The 14046-nt window shown below is 37.9% G+C and overlaps 1 protein-coding gene across 2 annotated transcripts in view; it reads left to right on the top strand.

Moving 5' to 3' along the window:
* The first annotated feature begins 3338 nt into the window (after window positions 1-3338).
* Window positions 3339-14046, top strand: part of LOC134631071 (proline-rich protein 5-like) — a 40084-nt gene continuing 29376 nt past the window's right edge. For both annotated transcript variants that reach the window (XM_063479022.1, XM_063479021.1), the window contains exon 1: window positions 3339-3588. The gene's annotated coding sequence lies outside the window, so the exon portion shown is untranslated. The remainder of the gene's footprint in view (window positions 3589-14046) is intronic.

Below are 14046 nucleotides of genomic sequence, written 5' to 3'. Positions count from 1 at the left end.
GAAAAACCATTAAATGAAAAGGTGTGTAGAGATATTTGACTGGTAGTGTATCCCAACCTACCTCGTCTGTGTTCGTGCAACAGCATTAATGTTTCTTGAGGGACAGGATCCACATTTCTGAACGATTTCTTAAACTAGTACTGTGGTTTCCATTTAAACTTTGAAACAAACATTACAAACACAGTAAACACTGACAAACATAATAAAACACATTTCTGACCTTTTCACCTCAACACACCTCATCTGTGTGATTGTAGCATATCACCAGAAGTAATGTGTGCTGTTGCACAAAGCACTTTTGGTTTGTGTTCAAACACAAAAACATTTCTGACATTTCCACCTTGACACACCCTTTAGACAAGGGTTGCATCGTCCCTGCATGTCAGAGTGAAAGGGCCATTGTCCACAATTATCATAGTGCACCTCTGGTTGTGGTTTTGGTTATGAGGGTCTTAAGGTGTAGCATTCCTTCTGTGGCGGTGGAAAGCTGAATGATGGTTAGACAACACTTGATGCTGGCTTGTTGACTTGGTTCATACTGTGGACCAGAGCCAGGCGGAACCTTTTGAGAGCCATCGGTTTCTGGCTTCAGTAGAAGTCTGTGTTGTAAACCAGCCAGGAATTCTCAATGTGCAGGTCAAGGATGTATTCAAACGGTAAAATATACCATCTGCTCGACTTGACTGGGGTCTTATGCAGGTGTACTAGCATGTTTTAAAAAAAATAATAAAATAAAATCAATTCCTCCCATATGCTCATTATATGTTTGGCCGAAAGAGGCACGATCCCACAGGCATTTTCTCAGAAGGTTGACACATTTGTGGTTGAACCATTTTACTATAATCAGACCTTTTGAATCTACGCTTTTCTGTAACAAGTAGACTCAGATGTTATTAGCAAATTATTATCATTTCCTTTCCTTTTCAAAAGAATGGTCCAATATGTCCTAAACTACAGGACCAAAAAAAAGAAAAAAAATAATTAAAGCACCATTCCTTAATATTTGGAGTTTTTATCATGGGTGAGACTCAGAAACTTCTGGGAGATTTCATTTGGTTTAAAGCTCAGAAGAAAAAGGACAATTTAGCCATAACTTACATTTGCCTGAGCAAGAAATGTCTAGGATGCGAACTGCTAATGTGATGTCCGTCCTGGTCAAACTGCTGCAAAAGGCTGAGAGAGTGAGTATAATGTAAGTAAAAACAGAATGCAACAATTTATAAATCTATTAAACCCAAAGATATGAAATGTTAAAACTGAGAAAGATATTTATAAAGATATTGTCCACACATCTTAAAATAGGTTGGGGCAAGTCTTCATCACCTAGACTCTTCTATGAAGCAATGCTGTTATAATAGATGCAGTGTACAGTTTAGGATTATCTTGCTAAAATAACGTCTTCAGTGAAAAAGATATGATCTGGAAGAGAACGTATGTTGTGCAAAAGCTTGTATATACCTTTCAGAATTGATGGTACCTTTTCAAATGAGCAAGCTGCCATGTCTAAAGGTTTGACAAACATAGTAAAGCTCAGAGATGCAGGCTTTTTAAGTGAGCACTACTAACAAGCTGGGTGGTCTTTTTCTTCTTTAGTCCAGAGAACAGGGAATGTTTTCTTCCAAATTGATTAATTTTTTTCTCACACAATTTGCGTGTGCAAAATAATCCGAAAATGCAACAGTACAACATTCTGCCAGTTGGCAGAAAAATAAAAGAAGAAAAAAATCACACACATAAACCCTATAGTCATATTGTGTATGCATATAGTGGTGTATTTAGGGCTCGTTAAGTGTTTAAAGGAAGTGTAAAAATGATATACAGTGCAGTTAATTTACCATTTAGTACACTTGAGGTGTAAAAAGTATATTTTTAGGCATTTAATGAGTGAATATCATTTTAAATAAGTCTTTGATTCTAATCGGTCAAGGACAGATATTTATTTGTACTTCTTGTGGTTATCCAGCAGATGGGGATGTTTGTCCCTTTAAGATATTCATACCCCACATCCGGCGTTTCACCAACTTCTCTGACCTCCTCTTTGGCTAAAGTGATGTCCAGTGTGGCCTAAACCTGACCCAGTACCTTCTGTGTGCTGCAGCCATGGACACAGTAAGTTACTGTACAAACAGCTGGAAAAACAAGTAAGCCAGTTCTGATGTGAGACCTTAGAAACATTAGAAATCTGGTCATCATAGTATTTTTGTCATGTGGCCTTCAGTCCCATGTTGGCTCCCAAGGCTGGGAATGTGAGAACAGTAAGGTCTCAGTCCAAGCAGGATTTCTGACATCATCACTATAGTAGTAATTAAGTCTCAAGTCTGTCCATAGATACTCTACGGTTTTTCCCAGGTGTGGGATTATATCTGTGAGGCCACTGAACTTAAAACTGAAACTCAGAACATAATCTGCTCTTGATGTTCTAGTTTTTATTCTCTCAGTAGAAGATTTGGTGCTATTAAAGGGGTTCAGAGTAAAGATTAAGTCTGAAAACAAAATTCAAACATCGTCTGTGTACAAGTTTGATATGAGGTCATCAAGGACAGTGTAGGTTTCAGTAGGCAGTGATTTCATACCTGTTGATCCTTATCTGGATCCTATCTAAACTGCTCCAGAGAAAGTTAAGGTCACCACATAAGTTACCATACCTATACATGCTGGTAAGAAGTTACCACTGGCATAGTACAGAAAGCCCAGGGTTAACCCTGAAGTTAGCTGGATGAGCCAGAATGCTGCTTTGTACTATAGCCTTCTGACCTCAACATAATTGAAATACTGTAGGGCTGTGTATAAACAAAAGCCTGCAAACGTCAATTAACGAAGCAACACTGTAAAGAAGAGTGTGCCAAAAGTCCTCCACAATAACGTGAGAGACTGATAAAGTCATACAAAAAATTATTACTCCAAGTTATTGCTGCTAAACATGTTTTTTTAAGCTACTGAATCATGAACTGAGCTTGCTTTTGAAATGGTTATGTGTTCTAAGAATTAAAAAAAAGTAATAGTGACCACTTTTATTCTTATATTGCTTTCTAATTAGCCTAATAATTTCATGTAAATCACAGAATCAGGCGTAAAGGTCTTCTGAAAAAGGCAATTAATAATCCAACACTATATTATATATATATAGAGAGAGAGGTTTAACTATATACCTTTGCATATCTCTGTTTTGTGCAACGTGTTTTCTGCGAATAAACTTCAGGTGCAAGTGTTGTGAGGTTGTACTGTGAACCCGTTCCACCACAAAACTTAATTTCTAACAAATTCGACTTTTATTTTGAAGGTCACGCATGGCAGCGTCGGTTGCAGCCGGTACTGCAGCCTGTTGAATGGAGGCAGCGGGAAGAGGCAGTTGTTCTCACTTCCAGTTATCAGAGAACCTGTGTGAGCTCCGTTTCTCAGTATGAGTTCTTAAGCGGAGGAAGTGTTTGTTTTTTTAGAACGGAAACCCAAGCGATGCGCACACACAGCTGCCGCTGATAACAAGAAGCGGCACTCCGCTTTCAGCTGCACATTTTATTGAGTCGCCTAAAGACCGCGGCTGTGTTTATTACTCAGAGCAGCAGCAAAAGGTGAAGCGAGTTTGCAGAGGTGAGTCCACGCACGAATACCACGAGGCTTATATCCTGTCAAGATGTTCACGCAGAACAGCGGCCAAACTCTGTGGCGTGTTTCTTTTTCTTTTACTGTGTTTTTGTGACCGGACGCATTTCATATCCTCTCGAGCTGGAATTCAGTAAAAAGTAACTTACGAAGAAGAGATCCTTTAAAATAGAAGTGAAAACCCCCTTTTTAGGTCAAATAGATACGACCCACTGAAAAGGGGAGAGTGCAGATACCTGCTGGTAGTTACGTGTGTGGAATGACCCATTAAAACTTCATGTAAATAGGGTATGCGGTCTCAGACGGGTGGCCCTACACTCAGTTCAGCTCTTTACGTATAGTTACATGTAATGACTCTGGGGAGGCGTCGTGGATCTTATACCAGTAATTCTGTATGCCAACTTAAAGCATAAGATCGATAACTGCACCGCATACTAACCCAGTGTTTGTTTTTGGATCGGTAGATGTATTTATAACTGTCATTGTTGTGTTGGTATATACGTTTTTAACCGTTCGTGAGGCGATTTTTCTTGATACCAGTCGTACTTGTCAATGACATGAAGCGGATGGAGGAAACACAGTAATACGTTATTTCATTCTTAGAACACAAAGGCAGATTAGTGAAATGATTATGATCTTACTTATGGCCGATTAGACTTCTCAGAGCATTATTTAATGATCTTATTGTTGCAGCTCTAGATAGACTGAGTAATTTTCAAGTGCACTTATGTGAGTTCCTCAAATATCTGGGGATCGACCTGTCAGAGAGACCTACAGTTTTTTTTAGGATGCCAAGATAACTTTACCAAGTTAGGCTTATAAATAGCTCACAGTTTGCAGATGTCAAGCAAGTGACTACTGTCACCTGTTACTTTGTAACCAGAATTGTTTAACACCACGTAACTTCAAAGTAAAGAAAATAATGTAGTGTGTGTATAATATGGCCAGAGGTAAGAGGGCCATTTATGGGGCAAGGATCAGCAGAGGCAGGCTGATGCTTGGCCTTGCAGTGTGGTGATAGTCTGTAGGTAGTATACAGAGCTTTGTAGATCCTGTTACTTTTTACTGTCTGACTGACAGGACGTTGGTACAGGGAGAACTCACTTGGCTATTGGTTGCTTGGAGAAATTCCAGTTTGACAAATGCCCTCATGGGTTTTTGCAGACTCTGTACTGTGCACTCTTACACTTCAGTTTATTACATTAGGATTAGGGGCTCACTAATTGGCACTTGGCTGATTTCTTTCTATTTTTTTTTTTTATTCAAAGGGCACTGATGAACAGCCCTCAGTCAGTGTCTCCCAAAGTATACAATAGCATGAAAGTCTGTGAACAGTTGAATCTAATTACAAATTTGTCATCAGATATTACAATTGTTTGTTTGTTTGTTTGTTTGTTATAATTTCAAACACCATAAAACTACCAGAGGGGTCATTTTAACCCGTCCTACAACAAGATGAAAATTAGGTTGTTAATTTTCATCTAATTTTAAAAATTATTAATAAGAGCTAACAAAGTAAATATGTAAGATTTTGTTTCATTAGGTTTTGTTTTACAAATTGTTTTATTTTGATATACTGATTTTTTTTTAAATGATTATTTTATTAGAATTATTATTATTAGAATCAATAGAGTTCAACAAACAACACAATAGTTTACACTCCTGAATAATGTAACTATTTTAGGAGAAGATGATCAATGAAAAGTTAATTTTGGATATTGGTTACCCTACTATATAAAAAGAGCACTCACTGTGAAACATTGAACAGGTCTTTGCCTATACAGGTGCTGGTCATAGAATTAGAATATCAAAAAGTGAAACTTGTATAATGTATACATTCATTCCACACAGACTGATATATTTTAAGTGTTTATTTCTTTTAATTTTGATGATTAAAACTGACAACTAATGAAACCCCCAAATTCAGTATCTCAGAAAAGTGGAATATTACTTAAGACCAATACAAAGAAAGGATTTTTAGAAATCTTGGCCATCTGTAAAGTATGAACATGAAAAGTATGAGCATGTACAGCACTCAATACTTAGTCGGGGCTCCTTTTGCCTGAATTACTGCACCAGTGCAGCATGGCATGGATTTGATCAGTCTGTGGCACTGCTCGGGTGTCATGAGAGCCCATCTATCATGGTCCTTAAACCAGCTACTGGTAGCTTTGGCACTGTGTGCATCTCCATAAAGCTTGTCAGCAGCAGGAAGCATGAAGTGCTCTAAAACTTCCTGGTATACGGCTGTGTTGACCTTGGACCTCAGAAAACACAGTGGAGCAACACCAGCAGATGACACCCCAAACCATCACTGACTGTGGAAACTTTACACTGGACCTCAAGCAATGTGGATTCTGTGGCTCTCCTCTCTTCGACCACATCTTTTCCTTCCCCTCGCCTCTCTACTAATTTACTTGGACACAGAGCTATGTGAACAGCCAGCTTCTTTTGCAATACCCTTTTGTGTCTTGCCCTCCTTGTGCCCAATGGTCATCAGCTGTCAAGTCAGCAGTGTTCCCCATGAGTGTGTAGCCTACAGAACTAGACTGAGAGATTTTTTTTAAAAGGCTTTTGCAGGTGTTTTGAGTTAATTAGCTGATTAGAGTGTGGCACCAGGTGTTTTCAATATTGAACTTTTTCACAATATTCTACTTCTCTAAAATACTGAATTTTATTAGTTGTCAGTTATAATCATCAAAATTAAAAGAAATAAACACTTGAAATATATCCGTCTGTGTGGAATAATTGTATACATTATACAAGTTTCACTTTTTGAATGGAATTAGTGAAATACATTTTGATGATATTCTAATTATATGACCAGCACCTGTATTTTAAAATTGACCTCACAGTTAACTTTTAAAGAATAAGAAACTCAATTTAATGAAGTATTGTAAAGTACAGCAATCATAGTACCATAAATTAAGCTTCAGTCTACATCCCTGCAATTCATCAAGCCTGAAACCAAATAGTTAAATTTGCTCTGCATTTAACTCTTTGCTCTCTTTTCTTGGATTGGTACTCCATACTCTGGACTAGCAGCCCTCATATTAGACTTGTGTTTCTAGACCAGGGGTCCCGAATCCCAGTCCGCGAGGGCCGGTGTCCCTGCAGGTTTTAGATCTCACCCTGGGTCAACACACCTGAATCACATGATTAGTTCATTACCAGGCCTCTGGAGAACTTCAAGACATGTTGAGAAGGTAATTTATCCATTTAAATCAGCTGTGATGGATCAAGGACACATCTAAAACCTGCAGGGACACCGGCCCTCGTGGACTGGGATTGGGGACCCCTGTTCTAGACAATCTGTCCACAGCTGTTGTTTGCATTAATTTCTATATGGTCAAAATGAAATCATTGGGGGTTATAAGTATTAAGGTTTTGTTTTTTTTTGTTTTTTTTTTTCCCTTTTTATCCCACAAACCCCAAAATTTGCTGTATGATGAATAAAACCATTTTAGGAAAAATTATAAGAGATGATGGTGTTTTAATTTAAGTTACGTGACATTTAAAATACAATAGGTTCAAAATGACCCCCATTGGTGTTATACAGTCTCAATCAAAAATTTAAGACCACTTGAAAAATGGCAAAAAAAATTATTTTTGGTTCCAAGTAGAGTTTCAACATGTAACAAGAAGAAATGGGAGTGAGACAAAACATTTTTGGGGCATGCAATTTATTGAAAACAACGCGTAAACTGAAACAGGCTGTTTTACAGCTGATCAAAAGTTTAGGACCACACCTCCAAAAAAAACCCCGTAAACCCCCACAAAACAGAAATCAAAGTTCCAAAAATGAACTCAGAAATGAGTAGCTCCACCGTTATTGTTGATAATTTAAATATTTGTTGCGGTGTGCTTGATGCAAGTGTTTCTATGAGGTGAGTGGGAACATTTCTCCAAGTGGTGAAGACAGCCGCAAGAAGGGCATCTACTGTCCGGAACTGTTGTCCATTTTTATAAACTTCCCTTGCCATCCATCCCCAAAGGTTCTCAATTGGATTGTTTTACCTGCCTAAGAACATCTGTGATATCAGGCAGGTACGTAGTTCTTCTCTCAGTATCGGTGCAATATACTTCCACATTCACTGCATGTAGTTGGGGGAGTTCCCTCAAACTGTATCTACAAAGGCTGCAGTGTTATGTCTGTAAAAAGTGGAACATGTAGCTTACTTAGATGAAGTTAATTTACCTGTTTTATTTACAACTGGAGCACTGGCTCAATAACTTTTACACATTATGAGCAAAGCCAATTGGCCACTCTAAAAGTGAACAAGTTCCATACGGTATATTTATTTGTATATATAATAGAACACTTTTAGAATTAGAGCAAGAGAATTATCTCATAGTTAATCAGATAGTTGTCCCAAACTGGGGGGGAAAAGGAAGGCACATCACAAAACAAACTCGGTTGCCCTTTAATATACTACACAAAGCTTTATTTTCTGTGGTATATTTTCTGTGCTTCTGATAACTTGGTGTGATATTTTCATTGCTGATTAGGGGTGGTAGACTGCCACTGCTTATTTCTATTTACTGGCAGATGTTGTGCAGCTTTGGTTAGAGAGTTTAAGAGATCTGTAACAGATTTTTGACACAAATAAATGTTACTCTGCTAAGTTAAAACTGTATTTATGTTACAGATGGGAAGGAGTGATAATGTTTTTCTGTCTAGCTCCAACATTAACGTTATATATTGGCGTCTCTTCATTGGCTCCAGATTCAAATTGAAAATCCTACACCTTACATACAAGGTCTGAATAACCAGGACCAATCTTATCTCAGAGACATAGTACCATATCTCCCCAGTAGAGCACTTTGCTCTCAGACTGCAGGCTTACTTGTTGTTCCTAAGATATTTTAAAGCAGTATAGAAGGCAATGCCTTCAGCTTTCAGGCCCCTCTTCGGTGGAACCAGCTCGCAGCTTTGATTCAGTGACAGGTTACCTCTATGCCTTTTAACATTAGGATTAAACTTTCCTTGTTGATAATGCATATAGCTGGGGATGGATCAGGTGACCCTGAACCCGGCCTTAGTTACACTGCAATAGGCCTAGGCTGCTGGGGGCTGTTCCTCCTTCAGTCACATTTTTTCACTCACCTTTGTGTTTATACATCACTCACTTAATCATTAGTTGCTATTAATATCTGGCTCTCTTCCACTGTGTGTCTTCTCTCTTCCTACACTCACAACCTTGTCGGTCACAGCAGGTGACACTGTCACTAAGTTCTTGCTCTTAGGGGGGCGTTTGATTGTTGGGGTTTCTCTATATTATTGTAGTGTGTGATGTGGCACTATGTAAATAAAATAAAATTGGAATGAATTAAAGTATTATTAGCCACAGCTGCTAAGTTAATGATAACTTAACTGATGGCTAATAATAGTAAAATGGTTAACATTAATGTGGGTGCCAGCCAGATTAACATTTATGATAACTGTTTAATTATTAATTGTTGTTGAAACAAGAACTTTACTGACCTCAAAATTCCTTTTACACTCTTCAAGATGGTGGTTTAGTGTTAGTGTAGGTTTGGTGAGTTAGTGTTCACGTCTTCAGCTGCTGGTGATGGGAGGGGCTGCCTGAAAATCTGCAGCAGTCCCTTTGTTATGTGTCAGATGGAGGAGGCGAAGTTGGTACCGACGGTGTCATTACTGTTGCAAAAGCATAATAATCTAATCTATTTAATTAATAATTAACAATTATCACTAATTGTTAGTATAAATTAGTATCTTAAGTACCTACTCAGTACTTATGCTGCCTTTAGTGCAAAAAACCCCAAAAACGTACCATTGCATTTTCAGAATTTGGGTCTCAAAGGTTCTGTAAGTATTGTTTCTGGTGACATCCTTATACCACAAAGTAGTAAACACTAAACTGTTAGATCATCCATATGTTAACCCTGGGACTTCCTCAATGCAGAGGGCTCTATCCCATGGATGGACTGGTATCCGGGGAATTTGAAATCTAGGTTTACACTTTGGCTATTTGTCACATTCCTGGAGTCACCCTCAGAGTAATTTTTGTTGCATAACAGAGTGCATAGTTCTGCTGGGAGAAACTGCTGCTCCCTCTACAATGTTGACATTGGTGGTACAGTTGTGGTCAGAAGTTTAAATGCATTCATCCTGGGTATGAGTGTCAGGTTAATGTTAATGGTTTCCTTCAACCGTACTTTTTCTAGAGTGAAATATTTGTACATTATACATCCTTAATTACTTTAAAAAACAAAATTTGGGTGCACAATTTTAAATTTCTTTTAGATTTTAGAAGTTTTTAGAAGTCAACACTGTCAAAAGTATGGATACAGGCTCAACAATTCACATAATTTCCTTCGGGATTAATAAAGTATTCTGAAAAATATAGATATATTTACATACACTTACTTAAATCTTTTAACAAGTGGTGCTGAAGATTCTAAGATGGCTTTTAAGTTGACGAGGCAACTTAAATTCTGGTTAGTGATCATGTCCAGTACAACTGGTGATTTCTCTTGGATAGCACTCATTGGACTGACCAATTCTTAGAACAATGGCAAAGTCCAAGGGAGCCAACCCAAAATTACCATGGCATTCATGCCCATGATGAGTGTACATAAAATTCTGACCAGAACTGTATGTGCATAATCAGTATGACTTTCAACATTTATTTTCGATCTGCTTCCATGTTCACTGCATGTAGACGATCTGGAAAGACTAACGGTTAAAGAAAATGTGGGAACACCTAAGACCTGTTGAGATGATTCACATTAGGCCAAGACAGGTGATGATCGTGTGAGGGGCAGACTGTAAGAAGTTGACTAGGAAATAATTGAATTTTATTTAGAAAAAAGGTATTTCAGTGGAACATACTCAATTCCCCAGTGTAACTCTGTAGGCTAATGATTAAAAAAACCTGCACAATGATAGATTTCTAGATCTACACAGATGAACTTCGTGTCCCAAAAATGTAGGTCATCTAGCTAAATTAGACTTGGACAGAGGTTGGTGTAGTGTGATTTATTAAAGGATCCCTGGGTTTTGGCTTCATAGCCCAAAGAGTAGGGTTGGGTGATATTAGTTTAAACTTTAACATGGTTTGTGGTAACAGAAAATAGGGAAGAAAGTTTATTAAAGTTTTATTAATGCAGGCAGCTTGCAGACAAGTGTAAGTAAATTAGGAGCATTTTCCATCCTTTTGTTTTCATGAGCTACTGTCAATGATAGCCCATTTCCTAATGTGAAGTGTGAATTTACTGAAACAAGGTGTTGGCAGCAGCATTTTACTGGAAAGGTAGTGATACACCTTATATTTAGAGACACTGTGCAAGTTACACAAAAAAAAGCCTAGGTACTGTTTTCCCTTGAAATTTTAACACTTTACCTTGTCATCTTGCTTTAGTTATTGCTAACATTTTTTATATCATGTAAAAATGTATAGCTGTATATTGCAGATATTATGACAATATGATACAGCACAGTCTTCCCTAAAGGTTGACATCTTTAATGACTTTAAAAATCAATAATTTTGTGCACAAATGTGACTGTATTTTGGAATTTCTTACTAATATTTGGTTTATTTTTGTCCCTTAGAACATTGCACTTCAGTAAGATGCTTTCGGTAGCCATCAACAAGCTTCTGGCTGGATAATTAACTAATATACGTTGTCTTGTGGGCTCAAGCATGCCTACCTATTTCTTTCTCTCTGACTCTCAGGATTTGTAATTGCATTAGTCTGAGTACTTTCTCATGACAGGGCTTCTGTTATAGGATTAGTCGTCATGCTAGCACAAATCAACACTTGCACACAAATACACAAGCACAAGAAAACTGACTGCTATTCTTTCACTGTAGGTCAGCAGAAGAATAAGTACCATTATATTTTCAGGATTTTGGTATGTCTTTGTTTGTTTTTGTAATGAACACTTGGTTATCTTTGCATTGAGACTGGAAACAGCAAGTTAGTCTACACAGATGTATCAAAAGCCACATGCACCTGGCAAAACTGTGTCCTAAAATTGCTTCTAATTCAGCTAAACTGCATCTTCAGTAACTCTTCTGGTGAAATGTATTTGTTGTTAACTGTTGTTTGTACAAATATATCTCTGAACCATGACTCTGATATTTATTTACATAAATCACAAGCTTCTGATTTGGTGTCATTGTAAAAGTCTATTTTAAATGAACTATTAATGATCTTTACGTCAACCTAATTGAGTTTGCAGTGTCAGCTGGTTTACTTTAAAGAACACTAAACCCAAAATATATGGACGGAGGCATATTTCTTTTTTCAGTAGCATTGTCACTAATGTTTGGAGTTTCCACTTTTCTTCACTATGTTGCCTGTTCCATTAGGCAAAGCTGACTTCTGTTGACATGTGATGGTTTGTGTAGATAAAAATATCTTGATACCATCCAAGTCTATGGCATGTTTTGTTCATTGAGGTTGGATGATGCAAGTTACACTCAACGTCACAGACTGATAAGATGTAACAGTGGGGAAGCATCTGATGGAAGGTTTGGTGAAGTAGAGGTGGGTTGACCTTTTGGTTGATTTTTGGTGTGTACCAGATGGATTGTCATGGTGATAGTTATGCACACAGTGACACCCAGCAGATTTCTTCCCGAGTGAATCATGTCGTCAAATATAGACACTTGTTGATTTTGACTGTGGGTAACACATGTTTAGAGACATTCAGCACAGCTCAAGTTGTACTGAACAGCTTTTTAATTCTTCTGCGTGCGTGCGTGCGTGTGTATGCATGCACACGTGTGTGTTAATGCCAACAAATCCTTTTAACACCACATGTGGTGAACGGTGCACAGATGGTCTCACTCTCACACACAACCTGCGGTCCCTGGCACACACCTTTTTGAAGCATTTGGAATGTCGTCTCACTCTCCCACATGTATCTGGATGATAAGCTGTTATCCATTTGGTTCTTCTTTTGGTCAAACATGTCAAACGTTGAGTATTTGGGATACAGCTCAGGAGGTAGAGCAGGTCATCTAATCAGAAGGTTGTTTTAATCCCCGGCTACACCAAATTATCCTTGGGCAAGATACTGAACCCTAAGTTGTGCTCTGATGCATCCATCAGAGTATGAATGTGTGTGAATGTTAGATAGAAAGCACTTAGAAAAAAGAAAGCATAGTTGTGTGAATGGGTTACTGAGGCAAGTTGTAAAAAGTGCTTTAAGTGCTCAGGTAGAGTAAAACTGCTGTGAATCTTCTTAAGTGTCCCTAATCCTTAATCCAGCCCCAAACTTGTTTTGGCATTATAATGACCTGTTATTACCTGGCCGAGATGAGACATTAAAGTATTTGGTGATATAAAAATCCATGTTTCATCCAAATGAGCTATATTTGAATGAGACATAAGCACATTTGTTGTGTTTAGTTAGTTATTTACTTGCTGTTCAATTTGTCTAACTGTCGCCGTTGAATACAATTTTTATAATTTCCATGTTTAAAGCAAGTGTTCATTGATAACTGTAGTGTATTTCATTTAATGTCAGATTACTGGGTAAGAGATGCATGTGACATTGTAAGCTTAAGTGTGTTTGGTTGGGGAAAGTCAGTCTAACATACAAGTAGAAAGTATGGTAGTAGCAAGTGAGTAGAAAACAAATAGGGGATATGACAGTTACCACAGGAGAGGATGAAAGATGGCAACATTGTTTGTTGCTGTCTTTCGTCCTTTCATTCACAATTGAAAACAATCACTATTCCTCTTATTGGTCAGAGGTTAATCAAATTTACACACACTGATCATCTAATGTGTCTCCACCCAAACTGTAATCAAGGTCAAGGCATATTTTTTGTTCGCAGTAACCTGTGAATTGTGATGGATCGTGAACCACACTGACATTTGGTTTGTTTTACAGCACTGCATCTCATTAACCTAAAGTGCCTGGCATGTTTGTGCATTCGTTAGATCATTGTTTATATGCAAAGATTTGCAGACCCATGCTTACATGTAGCTGTCTTGTGTCACTAGTGGGCATTTCAAAAATAAATGCAACAATCATCAGTGTGAGCTACTCTTGTTTGTGTCACTGCTGTCACTTTAACCTAACCTGCCACAGAGAAGAGATTTATTATGGTTTTCCTGCTCAAAACTGTCCAATATGGCTGAATTAAAACTCAAAGGAAGACTAGGCCAAGATTCTGCTAGAATAATGTGAAAGACTCATTGCCAGTTATCACACATGATTCATTTCAGTTCTTGCTGCCAGTGGTGACACAACCAATTCTAAATCATTTCTCACATGGTGATAGAGATTAATACACAGACACCAGACTGATACCAAAACCCAAACTTTTCTGGGTAATTTTAATTTTCATTGACCAAAGGTTAGAGATAAGTCCATCCAAAGTACGACAAACCTCTCAGTCCCTGTGTATTTATAACCATAACCCTGGCTGCTCTGTCTTTTGATTACTCTTTCGCTGAACACAA

Source organism: Pelmatolapia mariae, linkage group LG7 (assembly GCF_036321145.2).
Source record: "Pelmatolapia mariae isolate MD_Pm_ZW linkage group LG7, Pm_UMD_F_2, whole genome shotgun sequence".
In the NCBI taxonomy this organism is placed as follows: domain Eukaryota; kingdom Metazoa; phylum Chordata; class Actinopteri; order Cichliformes; family Cichlidae; genus Pelmatolapia; species Pelmatolapia mariae.
The sequence above is the reverse complement of the archived record's forward strand: the minus strand, read 5'-3'. Positions and strand labels throughout refer to the sequence as shown.